Genomic DNA, 7,228 nt, shown 5'->3' with positions numbered 1-7,228 from the left:
CCAGGCCAGGGAATCATGCCACAGTAGACAAGCGTGGCGGACAACCAGGGATGGCACCTGCTTGGCGTGAGTGTGAGGTAATGATGGGCTCACAGGTGAACGGCCCCAGAGGTAATCAGTAATTAACTCACAGCCACTCCATCACCACAGCTTTGGGCCTGAACCGAGTATTGCTGCCATGTCCTACAGACAATAATGCCCTCCAAACACTCCTTGCACATGCCAGACAACATCAGGTTATTTATTTTTCCTTTATATGTTATCAGTTGTTTGAATGTGTTTTACTTTTTTATTTTATTGGGAGTCTAGTTGCAAGACTCTGTCCAGGAAGCAAGGAGTGTCAGCAAGGGCTTCTGGTTTTATTTTTAAAGCTTCGGTCTTGGAGGAAAAAAAAAATCCCTTTTCCCTCTGTGTTAGAACTTTTCAAGGGACTTTTGAAAGATTGTCTCTGTTCTGACTTCAGTGAAGAGCAGTTCAGTGGCTGCAGTGGAACGGGAAGGTGAATTATATTTATACCTGTAAGTCCTGCTTCTGTCTGACTGACCTCCAGTCAGAAATCCACACATGCTGTTTTCCATTTTCCTGTCCAGTGCTAGCCTACATTCCCATTCACTAAGCGCAGTTCACTGTCATTTAAACATTGGCAGATGGGGGCAAAAGATACAGAGAAACATATTTGTGGTGTGTTCGGTGGTACTTTAGTGTAGCTGTTTGCACTCAGTGACTACATGTCAATCGCACTGTATCACCCTTAGAAGTCTTCACATGGTATTTGGCCATGTTAAGTCAATTCTAAACTCATAATATTTATATGGAGTACTAACAATATATAATGATGTACACTAAAATAAATAGTTTAAAATTAGTACTTTTATTGAGAAAGAATGCATTAATTTGGTCAAAAGGGGCAGTAAAGACTTTAATATGTTAAAAAAGAAAGAAATAATGATCTTTTGAGCTTTATATTCAGCAAAAAAAAAGGCCTAAATAATGTATCATTTTTTCCATAAAAAATTAAGTCGCACAGCAGTAGCACAGTATATATAAATACAAAAGGATATTTTGAATGGTAATAATATTTTACAATATTACAGTTTTTACTGTTTTCTATCAAATAAATGCAGCCTTGTGGAGATTGTTTTTTAAAAAAAAAATCTTAAAAAAATCTTATTAACCACAATCCTTTAATAATATACTATAATAACTATAATAATTCTATGTATTATTTAACCAAAGTGTTATATGAATGCATTGTATCAGTATGTACAAATATACATTTTTATATAAGAAATATATACATGTGAAGGCAGCTAGTGTTTGTAAGGTTGTGTCAGTAGCAGAAGAGTTCAGACTGTGATGTGCGCTCTGATTCTGTTTTTGGAGCGCGATGGCATCCGTAATTGGGAGAAATGCGGATTCGGTGGGCCTAGACATCTCCGTCCCCCCGGGATCAATTACAGAAAGACTCATTCAGCTCGGTCTATTCAAATGAACACCTGAAGAGCGGGGACAGTGTGCTGTTTTAAAACTAGAGGTATTACGAGATAAACAGCCTCCCAGTAAAGACCTCATCAGCAGCAATTTGTATGCATTTACGCACACAGTCAGGGTTTCGTTTCCTTCCACTGTTGTCTTACCTTCTTCCTCATGTTTTTAATCACAGCTGTACAAAAAAATAAAATAAAATTAATAACCTTATACTTGGAGTGCATGTACACAGGCGGGTAAAAGTGACTTTTTCTTTGACACATCCACATTAAGAAACAGCCGGTCTAAAAGCAAGCTTAGCAACAGTATTACTAACAAAAACTTGAGCACTTTCTAATAAGGATGAAGTGTTATTAATATCCCTCCAAGCACATATTTTAAATAAATTTGTTCCTGTGATTCACTCCGTCTCTCTCAAGGTTTTGGGCATTTGTACAGTGTGAAGAGCTAGCAGTGTTTAAGTCCTTCAGACCTTGCGATAGTAATGAATGCCAGAATGTTTCTAATCACTGAATCATTCATGCTGTATAATTTGCTGTAAATAGCCAAGGTGCACCCTTGATTTACAGCTTGCTCAAAGATTCTTGACACCACTTAGCGGCTGAAAAACACTCCATATATACTTAGAGACTTAGTTTAGCGCTTTGAAAGGAACTCAAGCTGTAACTTTTCATAACATTTTATCTTAACCGGTCACCCAGACCCTAAACTGATGCACAGTGATTGTGAAAGAAAGAAAAACACTGTTTTTCGTCTTTGATCTGAAGCGCAGTCAGCAAGCGGTAAATAAAAACAAGTCTCCTGGAGGTTTTGAGAAGGGCTTCTCGGAAAAGGTTTCCGGTCCGCGTTCTGACACTGTGTTAACGGTTCCACCTGTGGTGACCTTGTCCCGCCGTCTCTCCATCCTCGACAGAGAGCGTGAGATGGATTACTGTGACCGCACGGCTACCTTAAAGATGGCGCAGTGCCGCCACCGGCACCTAATCTTCATAGTGTGCATCAAAATGACTCATTAAAATCAGCGCAAGACCGGCGGAGAGGACGCCCAGCTCTACAGTGTCTGTTTTCCTCTATCCTTCCCTCTTTTCTATGGCTTGGTCCTTTTATTAAATTTCTCTCTCTTTTTTCTAATGTGGAATTTCAATGCTTCTCCCTGTGAATGATTGGATGTTATTGTCATAGTTGAGCAAAGGGAAATGCACTTTGAATTAGAGGCAGTGTTTCATTTCAGTTTTTAAATTTAAATGCAGTAGCACGCATCTTGAGCCTTTTTTTGGAGCTCGGCTCTTTTATTTGGGGGAAAGTTCGCTATACGCAATCCTCCTTTTAGAGTGACAATCTTATTTGTACTTGTAGCAACAACAGTTCAACACTACTATCACCCAACTGCATCTTTCCAAATGGGCGAATCAATGTCTCTCTTAGGCTGAGCAAAAGAACATTTTAGTGGAGAGGGAAGCTATTTTTTTGTGTTTGTGTGTGTGTGTGTGTGTGTGTGTGTGATATGATTGTTTGCATTGCTCAATATTGCTTAATATCTTAAAATATTAAGGAGAAATATTCCATATAATCATTCACTTCATATCATTCTTTATACATTTTTATAATTAAACATTTTTCTGTCTTTACATTTTTAATATAATTTTGTAGATAATAAACGTATTAATATATATATATATATATATATATATATATATCTATATATATATATATATATAATAAATTTGATTAAAAATATTTTCTTAAATTAAAATATTCTATGTAATCTCACTTCATATCATTCATGATAAAAGCATAAATCCATGTACAATAGTTAGAGAAAATGCAGTTTGAACTAGTTCAGGACAACCCATGTTTTTAGAGACCATCACTGTGACATCCATATTGGCATGTGTAGCAACAGCAGGTCAAAACCACTATCACCCAACTGCATCTTTTCAAATGGGCGGATCGATGTCTTGCGTGCTTTTAGGCTGAACAAACAGAAGACTTTAGTGGGGAGGGAAGCCATCAGGTCAGATCTGCACGGCAAGTAATCTCTCCTTAGCCACACACGAGAACAAAGCCTATCTGGGGCTCATCGCCACTGTGATGATATTCAAATGTAAAGCTGAGGAGATCAATTAAATTAGCCGTGGCTTCAGCCAGCAGCTCTCCAGACTGCCCCTGAGGTCACAGCGGTGTACTTTTCAGCTCTCGCCTCTGGTAATCGCTTCAAATCAAGCCTCTCTTAAGCACCGCGGCCCACCTTAATTACACGTATGAGGTTGAGATTTCACACCTCTGGTAAAGAGAAGATAAAGTCATATTGATAATAAACGCCTGAAAGATACATTTTTGAATCAGCCGGGAGAGCTGCGGATCACGGAGCTGGTTTCTGTCCTCCACAGCTCTGACACTGGAGATATATGTTCATATGATTCACTGTGTGTGTGTGTGTTTGAATATGTTTATGATGATGTTCAGAACTCAGCCACTCATCTTTAGTGCTGTAACTTTATTTTGACACAATGTCACATTCGCCTGATGCACTTCCAATATGAGTGCGCTTATTATAATTATCAGATTATGCATTCATTGTACTCCTCATGAGTAATATGTGGTAATTATGAAAATGTGTTGTTAAGCTAAATCGAATAATTATTTTTGGAGTTTCACACAAATATAAAACAAGAACTTGATCATTTCAATCTATCAGTCTTGCACAGAATAAACTTAAGGCTCAACATATTTATGATTTTAGTTTTTTAGTGTTGCATAACTAGGTTTGGGGTGGCACATCAGGATTTATAAATGCATGTGTGTTGGTTTCGTAAAAAAATATTTTTTTTATGACTGAGATAAATATTATTAATACACTGGTGGAAGAATTAATAAGCAAAATAATAGCATGGGCTTTTATTGCAGTTTTATTTTTTAAAAACATTGATTTAATTAATGATTATTTTCTGATAATTAACAAATAGAAAAAGTAAATAATAAAGTAATAATGAGTTTTGAACCTTAATATGCAAGGACAAGATTAGATAAAACAGCTCATTAATGCAGCTAAAATATTTCTTTCAAAGTCCGGTGTCTATTTTTATGAATTTAAAATGTATAAAATGACTAGGAAAAAATTTGTTGTAATTCATGTAGTTTAAAATAATGCTGACATTAGTAAACGTGGTCAAGTCCAACTTTCTAATATATTTCTAAGATCACAATTTTTATTTTTTTCAAGTATCATACTAATTTAGCCAACATTAAACATCCATCATCACTCGGCTGAAGTTTACAGATTCATTTAGTGTGCAACAGTGACATCTACCTTCAGAGATGAGAAGCAGATGAACTTAACACAGGACAATAGAGAGAGCACACTTTTGATGCAGGTCATAGTGTGTGTGTGTGTGTGTGTGTGTGTGTGTGTGTGTGACAGAGAGAGAGATAGAGAGAGAGAGAGAGAGAGAGAATATGTTGGTAATTATAGCTATTTATGTTAAGAGAAAAGACCTAGTCAGATGGCGAAGTGCATTCATTAACATTTACTTAGTGGTGAAGTCATTATCCTCTTTCCCACTAACAGAGAAGGAAAAAAAGAAAAGACATAGAAAAAATATTAATGTGCCGACACAATGACAAATACAAAATCCAGGACGCACTTAAATAGGATGTATGGTGAGTGTAAAAATGCAGTTTGACTGTTCGAGTGAGAAATAAATGTGTTTGGCACTGCGTTCATACGTGGAGTGACTAATTCTCATTGTCATAGTGGTAAAGAAATGATGCAAGCAAGTCCGATTGTTTCAAAAGATTATTTCTGTTGCAGAGCATTAGCTGATTGCATTGTCTGAAATGATTATTTGAAAAGTATTAAACTGTATTTAAGAGCTTAGTTGCTATATTAGTTTTACTAATGCATTTAAGTGTTACTTTCACATCCTAAAATATATTTAAAAAGCTATTTATTCATTTAAGATTTAAAATAGTTTTTTTGAAAATAGACTTCAATTGTATTACATGAATTAAAAATAATATACAATACAAGCATAGTTTTTACTGGCACCTCAAATGTTGAGTAATTTACATATATTAGCATATAAAGTAATTGGCACAGATGCCAAGAAAACACTGGAAAACAGATTAATTGTCATCCACCAGCCACAGTGACATTGTTTAAAAATGAGATGCTTTTAAGAAGCCAATTATCAGAGAGTTTCTAAAGTAACCCTTTTTCATCACTGAATATCAACTTAAAGCCAGCTTCATACAAAAATGCAATGATTCCTTATCCAATCCCAAAAGTCCCTTCATATACGTGAATTATATACAAACACACTAAGGTAACTTGTATAGACTGCATACTGTATATATCTTGAAAGATGTCAAATATCATATTAAGCCAGCTGTGCATCAACTTTTGTGCTTTAGAATAATTTTGGGATTTAAAACAAAAAACAAAACACAACATTTAAGGTAAACTAAAGATTAAGCGTCATAATGATTTATTGCATTACATCATAAGTGAACATGTTGCCGTCAACGTTGAAGAATATTCATGTGTTTAGGTCTCTGTGATGTGTCACCTGCCCTGTGTGGAGTAGTTTGTGAGGCATATGGGCACATCCTTTCTCTTTCACACACACACACACACACACACACACACACACACACACACACACACACACACAAACTCTCTCTGGTAATAGATTCTGCTATGGTTTGCTGGAGCTCTAGTTTTATCCCCTGTAATAATTGGATAGTGCCTCCATTTATAAGGCTGTCCAAGGGAATGCAGAGTGAACAAATGAGCTAGTTTAGTTGCCAAGACCACTGCTTGGGGAGAAGGGCTTAAATGACTCCCATTTTCACAGCCATTGTGCAATGGCTACCTTAAATAATATTGAGATTACACGAGGGAAGAGAAGACATGCTGAGGATCTATTGTGCAGATAAAAGGAGAGAGGAAATTAAAAGATTTGAGGGGGAAAAAAATAGAAATGAATGCTTGTTTGACCAGACAATGAAACAAGATGCTGTGTATGGACTGATATATACTAATCTATCTGATATGAAAGAAGAATTGCTATGATTGCTAGATAATTATTTTGTTTATGTTTTGCTTTAATAGTATATGAGAATCTGACACATCCATTATAATTTTTTGGACCAATTTTCTACAACAAATTTTACTCATTTTACTTTTTAATAGATACATAAAGTTATGTCAGGATAGATAGATAGATAGATAGATAGATAGATAGATAGATAGATAGATAGATAGATAGATAGATAGATAGATAGATAGATAGATAGATAGATAGATAGATAGATAGATAGATAGATAGATAGATAGATAGATAGATAGATAGATATAGATAGATCTATTTCTTTTATGCCAAAAATCATTAGGATATTAAGTAAAGTTCATGTTCCATAAATATATTTTGTAAATTTTCAATAAATATATGTATATATAAATATATAAATATTTTTGCACTCTCAGATTCCAGATTTTCAAATAGTTGTATCTCAGGCAAATATTGTCCTATCCTAAGAAACCATTCATCAATGGAAAGCTTATTTATTATGTATAAATAAATAATAAAAAAAACCTTATGACTGGTTTTATGGTCCATTGGTAGGTAATTGCTAGATCATTTTTGTTTACACTTACACAAGTTAGAAAATATAAATATTCCCTATAATCTCTCAATTCATATGATTCATTATAAAAACATATATGCATGTACAATAA

This window comes from Barbus barbus (genome assembly GCF_936440315.1).
Source record: "Barbus barbus genome assembly, chromosome: 20".
In the NCBI taxonomy this organism is placed as follows: Eukaryota; Metazoa; Chordata; class Actinopteri; order Cypriniformes; family Cyprinidae; genus Barbus; species Barbus barbus.
Note: the sequence above shows the minus strand (reverse complement) of the source record.